The sequence below is a fragment of the Erythrolamprus reginae genome, chromosome 1, assembly GCF_031021105.1.
Source record: "Erythrolamprus reginae isolate rEryReg1 chromosome 1, rEryReg1.hap1, whole genome shotgun sequence".
Lineage (NCBI taxonomy): Eukaryota > Metazoa > Chordata > Lepidosauria > Squamata > Dipsadidae > Erythrolamprus > Erythrolamprus reginae.
In genome coordinates, this window is record NC_091950.1 from 103,426,745 (window position 1) to 103,445,702 (window position 18,958).

At 38.7% G+C, this 18,958-nt stretch overlaps 1 protein-coding gene across 2 annotated transcripts in view; it reads left to right on the forward strand.

The window, feature by feature from the left end:
* Positions 1-9,398: 9,398 nt before the first annotated feature.
* Positions 9,399-18,958, forward strand: part of TRAF6 (TNF receptor associated factor 6) — a 29,379-nt gene continuing 19,819 nt past the window's right edge. Inside the window, exon 1 of one of the 2 annotated variants that reach the window (XM_070760758.1) lies at positions 9,399-9,834. The gene's annotated coding sequence lies outside the window, so the exon portion shown is untranslated. Of the gene's footprint in view, positions 9,835-10,102; positions 10,286-18,958 lie in introns of those variants that run through there. The other variant, XM_070760768.1, reaches the window with a different exon arrangement.

Consider the following 18,958-nt stretch of genomic DNA (forward strand, 5'->3'; position numbering starts at 1 on the left):
TGTCAAGGGTTTGGGTTCGGGTTAGGGTTCCTGACCTTTCCTCGCCTCAAGGAGAGATACAATTTCCCTAACTATTTACTATTACTGAACATCCAAAATATACTATTTTTTTGTTTTACGTTTTTCTTTCTCTTTTTTTTCCCTAGCTTTCTTTTTTTATTCTGCTGCGTCTTTACACCTATATTTATCTTATCTATTTGGTGTAATTTTCTATTTTCTGTCTTACGTTATTTTATTTCTAAATTTCTTTAGAGACTTAATTTTATTTTATTTTTATAGATTTAATTTTATTTTGATTCTATCCTTTTCATTTTTAATTTTTTATATAAAGCAATTAGTAATTAGGTTGGTAATTGGATTAATTAGGCAATATTTGGTGATATTATTGGGTTTATTTTTTCCCCTTTGATGACGCTACTGTAAGAATTTTTCAAATGTTTTTTTTTAAGGATATTTTATTAATAGGTGTTAACTATTTGTAAAGGGTATTGATTATATATGAAAATTGATATGGAAGCGATTAGGAGAGATTTGAAACATTTCAGCCTATTCAATGTGAGATACTAGAATTTGCAACAGTTTATAATGGGGTCTTAGCTAATAGTATACTTTTATAGCATTAAAAATTGGGCAGCTATTTTTATTCAGATGTCAAAAGTGAAGGTGGTAGCATTGTATTCTATAACTTCCTGAAATTGATTTATTGTAAAACGATTTGAAGTTGTTGTTATAATTTTTATTGTACTGTGATTGGAGAGGAAAAAATAAAAAAAATTCTTTGCCAAATATACTATTTAATTCTATGTATATATGCCATATATGTACATACATATTAACATAGTTCCCTCTAAGCTGAGCAGTGAGCAATCGCTCACTTAAAAATCATCATCAACTCAGTTTTCCAAACCTGCCCAGAAGCCGAGAGGGAAAGAGTGAGAGGGAATGAGAGAGAGAGGAAGAGAGGAAGAGAGAGAAACAGATAGAAAAAAGAGAGGAAGGAAAAGAGAAAGAAAAAGAATGGGAGTAAGGAAGAGAGAAAGAAAATCAAAATCTAGTTAGAAACTAGCTCAACTATTTAAGTGGCATTTTGATATTGATAGAGTTGCCCTATTATGAGCTCACTGTTATAGACACACAGTACAGTATTTTATTTTGAAATTCTCTGAGGCAAAACAGGGTGGGTTTTTTGTTTGTTTGTTTTTTTGTTTATTTATTTATTTATTTATTATTTCTGTGCTGCCCAATCCCGAAGGGACTGCCGCTTAGACACTATACTTTTCCGTCCACCCCAAAAAAGAATTAGAGGGAACACTGCATATTACACACCGGCACACAAAAATATACATTATTTACTATATAAACTGTATGTGTATGTACACACACCCACGCACACACAGCTCTTCTAAAATTGTACACATTCAACCTCATTTACTGCGATAGGAAAAACATACCCAGAACCCAGAAGGGAAAAAAAGAAAAAAAATGCAAATTTTTTTCTACCGGTTTTGCGTACCTGACCAAAACTTTTCTACCAGTTCTGCGTACCTGACCCTACCTGTAGGAGCCCATCACTGGATGTAGGTCAGAAATGGTACATGGGAATGCATGAAATGCATGTCACATATGTTGGAAAGGGTGTGCAGTTATGTGCCAGGGATGTTGCATGGGTTGGGGAAAGCATGCAGGTGTTCGGCATTGATCAGGAAGAATGCTGGGCATGTGTAACAGGTGCTGTGCAGGGAATGTAAGGGGTGACTTGGGTTGAGCAGTTTGCCTGGGTGTGCTCGGACGTGTGCAACAGATACTTTGCAGGTCAAGGACAGCACACAGTGGTCACACAGATCAGGAAGGGTGTGTGGAAATGTCCAAAAAAGCCACATCAATTGGGAAAGATGTGCAGGTTGGAGAGAGTGCACAAGAAGTGTTGCATGGGTCAGGGAAGGCACATGGGGGCATAGTTCCCTCTAAGCTGAGCAGTGAGCAATCGCTCACTTAAAAATCATCATCAACTCAGAGTTTTCCAAACCTGCCCAGAAGCCGAGAGGGAAAGAATGAGAGGGAAGGAGAGAGAGAGGAAGAGAGGAAGAGAGAGAAACAGATAGAAAAAAGAGAGGAAGGAAAAGGGAAAGAAAAAGAATGGGAGTAAGGAAGAGAGAAAGAAAATCAAAATCTAGTTTGAAACTAGCTCAACTATTTAGTTTAGTTTAGTTTAGTTTATTTAGATTTGTATGCCGCCCCTCTCCGAAGACTCGGGGCGGCTAACAACAATAAAAAACAATGTAACAAATCTAATATTAAAAAGTAATCTAAAAAACCCCAATTTAAGAAACCAATCATACCAACAAACATACCATGTATAAATTATATAAGCCTAGGGGGAAGGGAGAAAAAAAATTCAATTCCCCCATGCCTGACAACAGAAGTGGGTTTTAAGGAGCTTGCGAAAGGCAAGGAGGGTGGGGGCAACTCTGATATCTGGGGGGAGCTGATTCCAGAGGGTCGGGGCCGCCACAGAGAAGGCTCTTCTCCTGGGTCCCGCCAAATGACATTGTTTAGTCGACGGGACCCGGAGAAGGCCAACTCTGTGGGACCTAACCGGTCGCTGGGATTCGTGCGGGATTAAGTGGCATTTTGATATTGATAGAGTTGCCCTATTATGAGTTCACTGTTATAGACACACGGTACAGTATTTTGAAATTCTCTCAGGCAAAACAGGGTGGGTTTTTTGTTTGTTTGTTTGTTTATTTATTTATTTATTTATTTATTAATTCTGTGCTGCCCAGTCCCGAAGGGACTGCCGCTCAGACACTATACTTTTCCGCCCACTCCCCCCAAAAATTAGAGGGAACACTGCATGGGGGCACGGAAGAGTTGCTGTACAAGTCAGAGAAGGCACCCAGGAGGTTGGTGGAATTCAGAAACATGGGAATGTACATGTGCATGTGGGTCAGGGAAGGCATATGAGAGGGCCAGCATGAATCTGGGAAAGCACATGAGGGAGGGCAACACAGATTGTGGGAGTGCATGGGGGCTTGTATGGGCAGGAAAGGATTCATGGGGGGGGGGGTTCCGTTCCCTTTGTTTTCCCCCCTTTCCATTAGCCAAGAAATTGACTGCTACTGGAGGGATCTAGAGAGAGATCAAGGGATTGCAAGCCTGAGTGAAGTGATTGAAACAAATATGTTGAAAATGAATATATTTTTCTGTAGGAAATTTGCAATTCACTGTAATAATGAATAATCTAGGTTCTTTACTTTTTCCTTATCAAGATTGGTGGTAACACCTAGCTTATCTAAAATAGCATCAAGCAACTAAAATTTTGCATCTGATTCATACTTGGATGTCAGATCACCAGGAAATACCAGACCAATAAGCTGTCCTTGGAAGTTGAAACATATTCTGGAAGGAGTCAATGGAAAATTACTCCTATATATTTACCAAAAAAATTTAGGCGGGTATCATGTCACCCATTAAATTGAGATAGCTTTCATATTTAATTCTACTGATCCTAAAATGCAGAGGTCTCTGAACTATTGTTTACCTATAAAATCTCTGAAATATTTTTCCTTATAAAATTTTATATAGGATCAGTGGAATTAAATATGAAAGCAATCTCAATTTAATGGGTGACATGATGCCTGCCTACGTTTTTTTGGTAAAAATCTAGGAGTATGGTAATTTTCCATTGGCTCCTTCCAGAATATGTTTCAACTTCCAAGTCTAGCTTACTGATCTGGTATTTCCTGGTGATCTGATTGCTGATACATCCAAGTATGAATCAGATGCAAATTTCTTAGTTGTTTGATAGTATCTTAGATAAGCTAGGTGTTACCACCAATCTTAATAATGAAAAAGTAAAGAACCTAGATTCAAAGTTGTCTATCCAATATCCATGTAGTTTTCTTGCAGCGTTGGGGAAATAATATTTCTTTGCTTTCTTTGGAATTTTTCTTTTATTTTCCATTCTAACAATACAGGAATCTCCCTGCAGTCATCTATCCAAGAACTGGAGTAAACCCTGCTTAGCAGGAGTTGTCTGTATCATTCCATATCTATAAAAATAGGAAGTTAAAAGGTAATGGGATAGAAACTGATTTGTGAAGTGGGAGTTAGAGATGGAAAATAGATGACAGAAGAGGAATGTTTATTACTCATTTCTTTCTCTCTTATGAATGTTCAAAGTGCTTATTAGTTTATTACAACATCTAGGGGCAAAGACAAGACCCAAAAAAATCAAATGTGTATTATGATGGCATCATGCAAATGCCAGACTTTCAGGTGCATGTGGCAACAATGAATAAAAGTCTATGTCACGTGGTTTATATCTTGGCATTACAACAAAAGGTCTATCACTTAGTTTCTTCTTTACTGCGCCACCCTAACCTACCCAACCCAACCCGTTACTTATGTACATCAGCTCTTCAATCCAAATCAGGAAATAGATGCCTGCAATGTATCTATTTAATAAAAAAAATATTTAATACCACCGACAAGGCTGCTACCCTTCAAAAGGACCTTGATCATGTAGCAGAATGGTCAAACACCTGGCAACCACAAATCTCACCAACAAATGCTCTGTCTTACACATTGGTAAAAAGAATCAGAATATAAAATGCAAACTTAGAGGAAACGAATTTGTAGATGACCCTCACTCTGTCAAAGACCTTGAAGTACTCACATCCAGTGAGCTAAATTCCAGAGCCCACTGTAACAACATTGCCAAAACAGCACTAAGAATTGTTAATCTTACCTAGCTTCTTCTCTGGCAACATTGAACTGTTAACCAGAGCATACAAAACATTTCTTAGACCAATTCTAGAATACAGCTCACTGGTCTGGAACCCGCATTATATATATGACATTAATACAATCAAGAGAGTACAGAAATATTTCACAAGAAGAGTCCTTCACTCCTCTACTCACAACAAAATACCCTACTCCACCAGACCTGAAATACTGAAATTAGACAATTTAGCCCAGTTGGAAATCTGTGGCTCTCCCACTGATTTTTGGCCCACTCGTGGTCACTCCTTTTCTGTTTAGGTCAGGAAATATCTCTGAAGTGATGATGCAACAGGCCTAGATTGTGCAGTGTATTTTTAAAATGATTACTGCTATATATTGAAAAAGGATGGTATTCAGAAATTAGTATTGGCTGTTGCTTTCTGCAGGGTGTGTATGTGTCCAGATTATTTATTTTATTTATTTATTACTTAGATTTGTATGCCGCCCCTCTCCGAAGACTCGGGGCGGCTCACAACATGTAAAAACAAATCATAAGCAATCAGACAAATTTAAAATATTTAAATATTTAAAAAAACCCATATGCTAACAGTCACACACACAGACATACCATGCATATCATTTTAACCTTTGTGTTCTACTCAAAAACACATCCTAAAGTTCTGTTCCCGGGTCTATTTGACCCGGACCGCAAATTGTTCATTTTAGGTACTTATATTTGTTCTTTTTGAAAGCTTTTTTCACTTGGAAACAAGTTTGAACATTTCTGCACACAATGAAATGAAAATTGAAATGAAATAATTAATGCTTATTGGTTTATTTTGCTGATAAAATGCACGCCCCCCCACTTTTGTGAAATTATTTTCAATTTATAGTTTTGCCTGCAAAATGCATTCTATTTTACTAAAATTGAACGCATTTTGCAGGGTAAACTATCTATAAATTGAAAAAAGTTCACAAAAAAGGGGGGCTGCCTTTTATGATCAAAATAAACCAATAAGCATTATTTTTTCAGTTCAATTTTCATATCATGGTGTGCAGAAATGTTCAGACTACTTTCCAGCTGAAAAAAGTTTTCAAATTGACCAAACATAAGCACCTCAAATGAAGAATTTTCGAGCCGGGTCAGGGTGACCCGGGAACAGAACTTTAGGCCTATTTTTTTTCCAGCAAGAAAGAAGCCCCCCCCCCCCCAAAAAAAATTATCATAGAGAGAACCCCTGAAATGATGCAAAGTCATGAAATTTCAAGTTTCAGATATGCAGGGAAAAATTTTTACAGGGTCTCAAACTTTGATTTCGGGCAGAGGTCAATATTTGTGGATACAGCTGATGAAGAAAGATACTTCTACCTTTTGTACTATACAGAAATTATACTGAACTGGTGAAGTGTAAAACAGACTGAAGGAGAGCAAATACTGTATCCTTATTTTCAAAAAAAGTAGGGGGAAGGAAGATCCAGAAAACTCCATCCAACCAATCTAACAAGGAGGATTCCAGAGCAGATCATAAAGAAATTAATCTAGTCTTGAAAATAATGCAGTACTCACTGGAAAGCCACGTGACTTTGATTAAAAAAATAAAAAATTGCCAAATTATCCTTATACTATTGAAAAGGGCTGAAACCAGTAGAATAACAAAACAAAATTAAGGCAAAGTGAAATCAAATCCCTGAGTATAAAAACGGGAGGCAACAACCCTAATAATAGCATTGGGACCTCCAACAGAATAACAGAGTTAGAAGGGACCTTATAGGACCACCAGCCTGTAATCAGTGAGAAAATTTTGGTCGTCCGTGAACTTGGCCCCTGGGCCAGAAATGGCTGAGAACAATTATTCCAGTCCATGAAGAAGAAAGGAAAGGAAGAAAGAGGAAAGGAAAAGAGAGGATAGGAGAGCAAAGAAGAGGGAAGGAAAGAAGGAAAAAGAACGAAAGGAAAGAAAGAAAAGAAAGGAAGGAAAGGAAAGGAGAGGAGAGGGAAGGGTCTACAGCTGCAGCTTTGCAATATCAGAGTCACTTTCCAAACAACATCAGCAAGCCACCATCAAACAAGCTTCAATTATTTTGTAATAAGTACACTACTTTTAATAATTTTTTAACAATTAAATCCCCTTTAAAGATTTTGTTATGATTAAATAAGCATTTACAATTTTGTTATTTATCATTTTGTTTTGTTAAATAGGTGCATTTCATATTAATGAAATGGAAGTTCTCTGATCATTATTTTACAAATGTAATTCATATTATTTATTTTATTTGTGAAATTTATATGCCACGCAACTCCAATTAGACTCTGGGTATCTTATAATAGTAACAATAGTTAAAAGGCAATATAAAAAACAAGGGTTACAGTAATGACAACAGTTAAAAGATAATACAAAAATATATTAATAACACTTTTAAAAAACATATATACTCTCAATCATTCATTGCCCCAGGCCTGCCGGAAAAACCAGGTTTTAATGGCTATTAGTAGTCTGCCTATTAGGGTCCATGGGATTTAAAATTATAAATGTGGTAGTCTCTGGGATTTGAAATAATGACCTTGGTCCTAAAGGTTAGGGTCCCCTGTTATAAGTCATCTAGTCCAAACCCCGTCCAAGCAGGAGTCCCTAAAATAGATGGCAATCCATGACTTTATTTATTTATTTGTCAAACAATTATAGTATTACAGTATGTATTAACATAACATAGGTATAAAGTAGTGATAGAAAGGATAAAAAGACAGGACAGGGACCGTAGGCATAAAGGTGCGCTTATGCACGCCCCTTACAGACCTCTTAGAAAAGGGGAGAGGTTGAGTGTAGATAATGTAAGGTTGAAGATTTTGGGGTTAGGGGAAGAAACAACAGTCAGATAATGAATTTCAGGCAATGACTACTCTATTGCTGAAATCGTATTTTCTGCCGTCCAGTTTGGAGCTATTTACATTTAGTACCATATCCACCCCCATCCCAGTTAAAAGCGGTGTTCCCCAAGGTAGTGTTCTGGGACCAACACTCTTCATTCTCTACATCAATTACCTTTGCGATTACATCACAAGCAACTGTGTCCTCTTCGCCGAGGATGTAAAACTCTTCAACACCACCGATAACACAACTACTCTCCAAAAAGACCTGAACTCTGTTTCTGAGTGGTCCAACACATGGCAACTCCAAATCTCAACTAGCAAATGCTCTGTCCTACACATTGGGAAAAAGAATCTGAACTCCAAATACGAACTGAATAATCAAATTATCACAGATAATCCCCACTCGGTTAAAGACCTGGGTATACTAACAACAAAAGATTTAAGTGGCAAAGCCCACTGCAAGAACATAGCCAAGAAGGCTTCAAGAGTTGTAAACCTAATCCTACGTAGCTTCTGCTCTGGCAATCTCACACTACTTACCAGAGCTTGCAAAACTTTTGCCAGACTCATCCTCAAATACAGCTCATCCGTTTGGAACCCATATCGCATCTCAGACATCAACACCCTTGAAAATATCCAAAGATACTTCACCAGAAGAGCCCTTCACTCCTCCACTCGAAACAGAATACCCTACGAGACTAGAGTTTCAATCCTGGGCCTAGAAAGCCTAGAACTAACACTCCTTAAACAAGATCTAAGTATTGCCCACAAGATCATATGCTGCAACATCCTGCCTGTCGGCGACTACTTCAGCTTCAATCACAACAACACAAGAGCACACAACAGATTTAAACTTAATATTAACCGCTCCAAACTTTACTGTAAAAAATATGACTTCAGTAACCGACTTGTCGAAGCGTGGAACTCATTACCGGACTCCATAGTGTCATCCCCAAACCCCCAACAATTTACCCTTAGATTATCTATGGTTGACCTATTCAGATTCCTAAGAGGTCAGTAAGGGGCGAGTACAAGCGCACTAGAGTGCCTTACGTCCCCTGTCCTATTGCTCTCCTATATCTCCTATACCTTTCTTCTATTCCTATATCTCTTCTTCTATTCTTTCATTGATATGTTCTATTACTATATCTTCTTTTCTATTCTTTCTTAGATATATTTTACTATGAGTATCTCCTCTATAACCTTCATCATGTATTTTACTATGTGTGTGTGTGTATCTATCTATCTATCTATCTATCTATCTATCTATCTATCTATCTATCTATCTACCTACCTACCTACCTACCTACCTACCTACCTACCTACCTACCTATACCCACTAAAACCTTCATTGTGTATAGGACAAAATAAATAAATAAACAAACAAATAAACAAACAAACAAATAAATAAATAGAAAGTTTGTATCTATTACATGCTCTTGTGTTGTTATTGTTGAAGGTGAAATAGTCAGTATCAGGGAGTACATTATTGTGCGGAGAGGGGCCGCATACAAATCTAACTTTATATTATTATTATTATTGTTGTTGTTGTTGTTGTTGTTGTTGTTGTTGTATGATTTTATGAACAACAGTTAAGTCAATTCGGAGGCAATGTGCAAGAATGGGAGGGCACTCGCAACTGTGGGGTGGACGGCACCCCACCCTCCACCACCCCTTTCTTCCACGGAAGGCTATTTAAACCCAGGTTTGCATTTTCGGATTTTTAAACATATCGAGCTACGCCTCTAGAAACGGGACACCCCGATCCCGTCATCCACCCAAGGAGCCCAGGACGCGGTTCGTGTGGGTGGACCCACTTTACAGCAAAGAGCGCCAAGGGAAAGCGGAGGCGGCTCGGCCAAGGAGGAGAGGGCCGGGCAAGGCTTCCTCGGTAGAGCACAACCGAGCAAGCCAAAAAGTTTCCCCGCCCGTGTGGGCAAGCTCAGCAAAGGAGGCGGGTGTTTGTTTTTTCCTCCCACCGCCCAACGCTTTGCAAAAGGACTCGCCGGGCCGGGCGTGGGAAGACTGCCTTGGCTGCCTGCCGAGGGGCGCTGTAGCACGGGTTTCATACTCTCGCAGCTCGGCCCTCTCAGTAGCCCGACGGAGGCGGAAGCGTCTTTCCGTTCGCGCTGCTTCCTTCGCCGCCTCTCCATTTCCCGTCGTCAGGCCTCTTCGGTTGCGGCCTTCGCGGAGCTGCCGGGGAAGAAGTCTCGGAGAGGCGAGAGCCCGTAGCCGGAGTGGTAAGCGTGGCTCCTTGGTTTTCCCCCCCTCGCTCGCTCCTTTCGTTCGTGATGGTGGGGGGACCCTGACGTGGGTGGGAGACTCGCCACTTTGGTGCGCGTGTAAAAAAAAATAACTACAAAAAAAATCCCCTCGTAAAAAGTGCAAACCTCGTGGAGGCTGCTTGTTTCTCCTCCGCCGACGTCCTTCCTCTCTTCTGGCGCCCGGTCTCGTTGGTTGGCCTCCTTTTCCTTAGCCCGCGCCTCTGGCTCCAGGACTGTCCGGAATGACCCCCGAGTGGATTCAGCGGGGGAGCTTGGCCGTCCCTGCCGCTGCCCGTCCAGGCTCTTGCGTCCGGCCTTACACCCGGGCCGTGTGCTGAATGTCCGCCCGTAACAGCCTTCTGCCAAGCTGACTCCACCTTATAAGAAGAGCTTTCTTCGCTTGCTTCTGTGTTGGGGAATTAAAAAGGTAGTGATGGACTTAAGGGCCACAACTGAGCCCAAGGTTTCTGTCGTTAAGTGACACAGTTAAGTGAACGTTGCCCCATTTTACCACCTTATTGATTAGTTTATTATAAATAATAATATATATTACTTATAATAAATAATTTATTATTTCCAGAGGTCTTCTCTGTGGTGGCTCCGACCCTCTGGAACCCACTTCCCCCCCCCCCCCCAAGATTCACACTGCGCCCACTCTCCTGGCCGCCTGGAAGGCTTTAAAAACTCATTTGAGTTTTAACATTTGCTCCAGCTGTTAATTTTGAAGTTGATTGGGGCATGAATGAGTGTGAGAGTGTATGTAGGGTTTAAAATGGCTTTTAGGTTAGTTGGGTTTTAAAATTATTTAATATTGGACTTGGTATTTGTATTTGTTTTTATACTTTGTATCTTTATATGTTGTAAACCCCAAGTCCTCGGAGAGGGACAGCGTATCAGTCTGATTGATTGATTGATTAAATAAATAAATATTAATTAATTAATTATTGGGATTTATGGGCCAATAATAAATATAGCTCCTTACAGACTCTGGGTGGCGAACAGCTATATAAAAACAGTAAAACAATTCTAAGGAACCCTTAATATTAAAACATTCATATCCATTCAGCCGGGACAAGATGGAACCGTTCACCGGCTCCAGGCCTGCAGGTAAAGCCATGTTATCACGGCCGTTTGGAAGGCCAGGAGGGTGGGGATTGTGCGGATCTCAGGGGGAAGTTGATTCCATAGAGCTGGAGCCACCACAGAGAAATCCCTTCCACGTGATTCTGCCAGCTGACATTTTCTGGCCGAAGGAATCTTGAGAAGACCAATTCTGTGCGCCCTAACTTGACGCTGGGAGGTATGTGGCAAAATGCGGTCCCGTATATAATCTGGTCCTAAGCCATGCAGGGCTTTAAAGGCCACAAACTTTCTTGGCCACAGTGAATCACTGCAAAGTTGTTAAATTAGTTTACTTTTGCTGGTCAGAAGGTTGCCAAGTCTGATTTATGCACATGACCTTGGGACATTGCAGCTGTCATAAATATGAACCAGTTGCCAGGCGTCTAAATTTTGATTGTGTGACTATGGGGATGCGGCAATGGATGGGCAGCAGCAGAGACAATCAAGTGTAAGAGGGGGGAGAGGTCATAAATCACTTTTGAACTACCTGTACGGTATGGAGAGAGTTGGAAGTTGGTGCTTTTATTCCCTCCAACTCAGTTTGGAATCTGCTACGGGGGGGAGGGGGGCTACTTTGAACAGTGTGTGCTTTGCGCACTTGAATTATTAGTTTCGTATGGAATGTTCTGCGATATAGAAGGGAGGTGAAAAGCCCAATTTTTCCGCAAGCCACATAAAACTGTGAAGGGTTTGACAAGTGTGGGTAGAGTGCACACTCTACCATTCTAATGCTTTATTTTCTATCATTAAATAGAAAAAGGGCGTGTGTGCTTTGTGTCTCTTAATAAATATAACACTTTCTAAAGTTTAAGAGTTAAGAGTTAGAACTAGGAAGGCTGCAACATAAGTGCACCAGAGTGCCTTCCGTCCCCTGTCCTAATGTTTCTTTTTCACTAGTATCATGTATATGAATATTATCTATCTTTGTATACCAGTGATTTTCAACCTTTCTTGAGCCGCGGCACATTTTTTACATTTATGAAACCCTGGGGCGCATTGAGCGGGGGGGGGGCTGCTAAAAAAAGTTTGGACAAAAAAAATCTCTCTCTCTCTTCCTCCCTTTCGCTCTATTTCTCTCTCCCTCCCTCTTTCTTTCTCTCTCCATCCCTCTTTCTTTCTCTTCCTTCCTCTCTTTTTTGCTCTTTCTCTCTCCCTTCCTACCTCCCTCTATGTCTTTCTCTCTCTCTCCTTCCCTCCCTCTCTTTCTCTCTCTCTTTCTTTCTCTCTTGCTTTCTTTTTCTTGGTCTCTTTCTCTCTTGCTTTCTCTCTCTCTTGTTCTCTTTCTCGCTCGCTCACTCTTTCTCTCTCTTGCTTTCTTGCTTTCTCTCTTTCTTTCTTTCTTTCTTTCTCTTTCTTTCTTTCTCTCTCTGAGCTTCGCGGCACACCTGACCATGTCTCGCGGCACACTAGTGTGCCACGTCACACTGGTTGAAAAACACTGTTGTATACCACCAATAGGTACTTGACAAAACAAACAAATAAAAAATAAATAAAACTTCTTTCCTGTTGTTCCTTCCCCGTGTCCTGGCCTCTGGGGATCATATATCCCACTTGTTGTTTGGCAGTTTATTCATTTGTTTCTCACTCCTTCTTTAACTGTCTATATTTTTCCCCCCTCTTTGTCTCCTGTATATTTAGGGGTTGGAGCTGTACCAAAAAAAGCTAGTCATCAAAGCAAAAATACTTACCTTGGCAGCAAAAGGAAGGCAGGAATGTGTCAACCGGGATCTTTTCTGATATCATATCTGCTTACATCTTCCCCCACCCCCATTTAACTGTGTAGCAATAAGTAGTCTAAATCAAGATCTGGTTTGAAATAAAGGAAGCCAGGACATAAGCCTAACATGGTTGTTTATTAAACACCTTATTACTAATGTTTAGTAATAGGTTTCCTGTGCTGCTGTGGGTGGACCCTTTTGATTATGACAATTGCTTAAGTATTCATTTTAATTCTAAAATAGCACATCTAATTTTCACTTTGCTTCAGAAAGCCTCCTTAGGTTTAATATGTGTTAGGTGGGAATATCTAACGTTCTGGCAAAGTGGTAATTTTGCTACTGGACAAATTTTATTAAATTATTTTAAAAAGTCACTATGTATTGAATATCCTTGCTGGATGTTTCAGGCACGATGGAACCAGCCTAGCACTACCATTTTATATCTCAATAATAATTGTATATTATAGTGAAATATATAGTTCCTAGTAATTTAAAGTCTCATAAAATTATCATACAACAGAAAACAGTCATAATTAAAGCAAATTAAATAGGAAATTATCTGTTAATTCATCAGAAGAATGTTTTATAAGCCAGTGATGTAAAAGCTAACATGAATTTACAAGATACTACTTGATTAGAACACAAGATTGTCTTACCCCAAAAATGAAGTCATCCTGTAAATGAGGTCCTGCACACTGTGTCAAAACCCACAGTAAAATCCCCCTTGAAATTGAGGTCAGAAGGGTGTTGCCATCAAGCAAAAGATAAAGCTTTTTGAAAGAGTTGCTGATAAAATGTAATTTAATTTTGAACAGCATATATTTTTAAGACAGTGGAGTCTGGCTTTAGTGTCTTATAATTGCAATCAAAGTATGCTTTGTCCTTGCAAAGTCTAAAGAATATATATGGTAGAAACCTGCATGTTTTGAATAGAACTTGGAAGAAATATTTCAGGTATCATAAAAATAGCACCTCTCTGCTACATTAAAGTAATCCTACATTACCCTACTGTATCTGCCCCATGTTTTAATGATAATGTATTAAATTTTATGTTTCCCAATTCTAATAGCTCACAACAATCCAATAGATTACAATGAAATGAATAGATGGTCTGGACCTCAGATAGGATGGAATGAAGCAGAGTATTTTGTTCTATTTGACAGACCACATATTAAGATAAAAGTTTATTGTTTGTTTTTTTCTAATCAATATATTGAAATAAAGAATGACTATCAGAGGTTACCTACTCTTTAGATAAGATTTGAACAGGGGCTTTCCCACTACTGTGATTAGCATTTTAAACTTATTGATTAATGTAGCTTACATTGTTTAGCGTAATGAAACCTAGCTTCCGAGTTGGCCTTAAAACGGAACATTCTCTTATTATTTATTGGAAGAAAACGTGTTTTCCCCTTAAAAAGTCTTTTCCCCTTACTCTGTTTACATGTTTATACTCTTTTTGAATAATTCCTCAAGTACTTAAACTAGTTTGCAAAAGCAGCTTTTTTGAACTTCTGCTATCAGATACTGCAATGATGACAGATATCTCCCATGCATTGTTCATGTTTAAATGTGACAATGAGCATACTTAGTTCCTTTTTCCACAGTTTGGATTAACAGAGGAATTTCTTGGTATAATTTTTTCACTGTTGAAATTAAAGCAAAGCATGTGCCAAACTCATATTGATATCATAATCATATTAATATAAAGCTAATGGCTCAAGATGTGAATTCTTAAAACTGCTCTCTGCTTGTTATCAGAAATAGAAATTGGAACTTATGCAGCCTGTTTTGTTTTCTTTTTTTAACACAAATGGGCTTTCCTTAATTGGCAATGATTCTAAATGGAAACTGAAACTGAATTAAATTACTTTCCAGTATTATGTACACTGAGGATCATCTAACCTAATTCTATACCCTATTTTTTCACTGTTGAATTGAAAGTAAGAGTTGAAGTATTATATCTTTTTAATAGTTTGAGAATCTGTTACCATGTCTGTAGAAGCCAACAAAATTCAGTCTCAGATAAACTACAAATAGTAAGCATTTTTAAGCGAATGTCTGAGATGACAAAAATGGTGTGCATGATAAGAGAAAGATATTACATTTCACTCATGTCATTCAAAATACATTTAAACTATTCTGTTTTTAGATCTGGTATACAAAAACAGAGAAAAATGCTATGCAGAAATCTGAATTTAATGGGGAAACCCAATATGGAACTTTCAGACAGGTTATAGTAATTGTTGGTGCCTTGTTAAAGTAAATTTGATTTTTTTTCTTGAATGGCACAACAGTCAGGAAAAGATAAAGCTTTTTGAAACAGTTGCTGATAAATGTGATTTGTATGTTTTTCCTCTTGAAATCCTGGTTGCCATGTGGTTTTAAAGTTTTCCCAAAATCAGTCATTAATTACAGATTATTAGAAATAAAGTGAGTATATATTCTCACCAGTAACATGTGTAACTATGCTGTTAAGTTAAACAGCAAAGGTGAAATTTAGATATGTATTCCCCTCACAAATTAGTATACCAGTATATGTTAAACACCATTGACAGCAGCTAATTACACTGGTACACAGCAACTGTCATAAATATAGTCAGCTTCCAAGCACCTGAAATTTGATCACGTGACCGTAGGATTGCTGCCAAGCTTGTAAGTGTACAAAATGGTCAGTATTCTCAGTTCCATGTAATAGAGAGTTAATATTAAAGAAATGACATTTAATCTACAGAAGATACCTCAAAAATAAGAGTGCGGGCACGATTTGGAAAAATTCCCATCTCTCTTCTAGAAAATTACTGTTAACAAAACCAGGATCAATCTTGAATAGACAGCTGTCAAATAAACTGACATTTTGTTTATTTCAGAAAACTTTCTTTATTGAAAGTATAAAAAAGAAATATAATGGAATATTTAAAGTACAACTTGCAGTAAAGCTGTAATACATTCAATCATCAAAGCTTTGCTTTGTTTAACTCTTAATTTTTTAAAAACAAGGTTTAAAAATTCTCCTATGTGTAAATAATGCACAATACTCAGTTATAGTCAAAGTACTACATCCTCCAGGAATGAGATCTGTGTTCCTTTCCCTTTTTTCATTCTATCCTTTTCTTACAAAGCAACCAAACTCCAAAAAAACAATCTCTATTTGTTGAACAGTATGAGCAGCAGAAGATAATAATAATAATAATAATAATAATAATATATTAGATTTGTATGCCACCCCTCTCTGCAGACTCAGAGAAGATATCAGAACAATCAGTAAATTAGCAAGTATAATATAGATGATAAAGTCATTAATGGGGGTTTTTTGGCCAGCAAAGAGCATCCATTATGAAATTTCTTGTCTTCCAAATAAACCTGAACTTTTGTGAAATATAGTCAAATACTTTTATCTTAAAAATACATGTGTCAAATACTTTTATCTTAAAAATACGTGTGCGGGCGCACGCATAGATTTCTCATGATGCAAAACATAATTTTATAAATTACATGAGTGTTTGATTTACTTATTTACTCCCTTATTGGGCAATAAGTGGTGGCACAGTGGTTTTAACGTAATACTGCAGGCTAACTCCACAGCCTGCAGTTCAATCCTGCCAACTGCCCACAGTTTAATCCTGACCAGCTCATGGTTAATTCAGTCTTCCATCCTTTCAAGGTCAGTAAAATGAGGTCAGATTGTTGAGCAATATGCTGACCATGTAAACCACTTAGAGAGGACTGTAAAATGACTCTGAAGTGGTATATAAGTCTTATTGATATTGCTGTTATTGGCAATAATGAAAAGAAGTTTACATATTGTGACACAGTGGCGAAGAAAACATGCATGCCTTTGTATTTTATCATACATAAACTTAAATTCACATTCTACAAAAGTGCACATAGGACATTGCATCTTCTTTTTATAACTTATGGATTTATTTATTAAATTTGTATGCCGCCCCTCTCCGTAGACTCGGGGCGGCTCACAACATATCAGTGACTTTAAATAACTTTATCTTTCTTTCTTTGCTACATATTTTATTTTGCCAATGATTTTATGCTTCTTGAAAACCCTAAAAGGTGTTTTCATTGAATCAAAGTGTCTATTTCAAAGGTGCTAAGAGAAAGTAGTTGTACTGTATTTGCTTTTTGAAAGATTTAATAGTTATTTTTAATAACTATGCTTTTACTTCGTGATGCAAAATGTTGAAAAATATATAGTTTTATGCTCTTTAAAATCATCAAAGTTTGAACTGGTTACTTAATGGAAAAAAGACTATAAAAAACTATTTTCCCATTACTATTGTCTCTTGCCAGTCACATCTACCTGACCTATCTGAGCGGGAAGGAAGGAAATGTTCCAGGTCCCATCCCTGAGGGAGATACACCTGGTGGGACACAGAAGAAGGGCCTTTTCCATAGTGGCTCCTTCTCTCAGAAACATCATGGCCATTCATGGGGCCACTCCCCCATTCTAATCTCTGGGGGAGAGAGATTAGAATACTCTAATCTCTTCCGGAAGGCACTGAAGACCTGGTTCTGCCAGCGGGCCTGGGGAACTTAGAGCGGGATAGAACCCATTAAATAGCTCATGTGATCTATTGTCACTGGGATGGGGGCAAACTATGTTAATTTATTTGATTCTTACTGTTAATTGTTATTGTTTTAAATGTGGATTTATAGTCTGTAAGCCACCTTAAGTTGCCATGAGTGAATAGGCAGCAATATAAATTCAGTCAGTCAGTCAGTCAGTAAGTAAGTATTTAGTTGTCCTGAATTACTCTCCACAAAATAATTTCCCACCATAAAAGTATAATGTCTATTTGAGGGGTTATTAATGCACACTACTGTATATCCAAAGCTGGGCAATGGAATTAAAACAGTTTTAAAATTCTTTTAAAAATTTGGGATGTTTGAAATTATTTGTATAGTTTGCTACAAAGTAGCGAAGCTATTCTACAGGAAGCAAACCAGAAAAGCAACATATCTCAAACAAGTGATGAAGAATTCTTTAAATATAGAGACTGTTTGGAAAATACAGTATACCATATTTTGGAGAATAAGATGCACCGTAATATAAGACGCACCTTAGTTTTGGGGAAGGAAAATGAATCTGCTTACCAGGTATTCATCTGGCTAGCGTTCTTAGTCTGGTCAGCTTGAGCACATTATTTTATCCCCTGGTTAGTCTGAGAGAATAACAATGAAAGAGCTTGCAAGCCATTAAGAGCTGGGAACATCATTAGCACCCGGAAAGAAATAGTATGAGTAAATAGAGCAATGGAAAAAACCCTGCAAAGACTTGGAAAACATTCTTCTTTGCAGAGAGAAACAATGAAAGAGCTTGCAAGCCGGTAAGAGTGGGAAACATTGTTAGCACCTGGTTAAGGCTGTAAAGAAATATTTGGAGCAATAATAAATTTTATTGAATAAATAAATAAATAATAAGCTAGTTTCATTCAACACCCGTGTTATTAACTAAACAGCATTTAATAACTGTAGCAAGAAAGGTTGCAAAATGATGCAAAACTCAACAGCAGAAATTTTTGGGCTCAATTGTGGTTGCAAGTCAAGGGTTACCTATATTCTATACAGTGGAACCCCGACATACGAAATTAATTGGTTCCGGAAGGAACCTCGTATGTCGAAGAGCTCGTAGGTCGAAGCATTGTTTCCCATAGGAAACAATGGAAAAGTGATTAATGCGTGCAAGCCCGAGGGCTGAGGGGAAAAGACGTCGGCTGAGGGGTGCCCGGTGCTTCGGAGCCGGCATGGGGGGGCTTTCCATGCTGGCTCCGATCTTTTCAGACAGGCGCGCCGATTCTCCGCTCACTCCGGGTGAGCGGCGAATCGGCGCATCTGTTTAAAAAGATCGTAGCCGGCATGGAACATCCCCCCATGCCAGCTACGAGCTTTTCAGACAGGCGTGCCGATTCTCCGCTCACTCCGGGTGAGCGGCGAATCGGCGCATCTGTTTAAAAAGATCGTAGCCGGCATGGAACATCCCCCCATGCTGGCTACGAGCTTTTCAGACAGGCGTGCCGATTCTCCGCTCACTCCGGGTGAGCGGCGAATCGGCGCATCTGTTTAAAAAGATCGTAGCCGGCATGGAACATCCCCCCATGCTGGCTACGAGCTTTTCAGACAGGCGTGCCGATTCTCCGCTCACTCCGGGTGAGCGGCGAATCGGCGCATCTGTTTAAAAAGATCGTAGCCGGCATGGAACATCCCTCCATGCCAGCTACGAGCTTTTCAGACAGGCGTGCCGATTC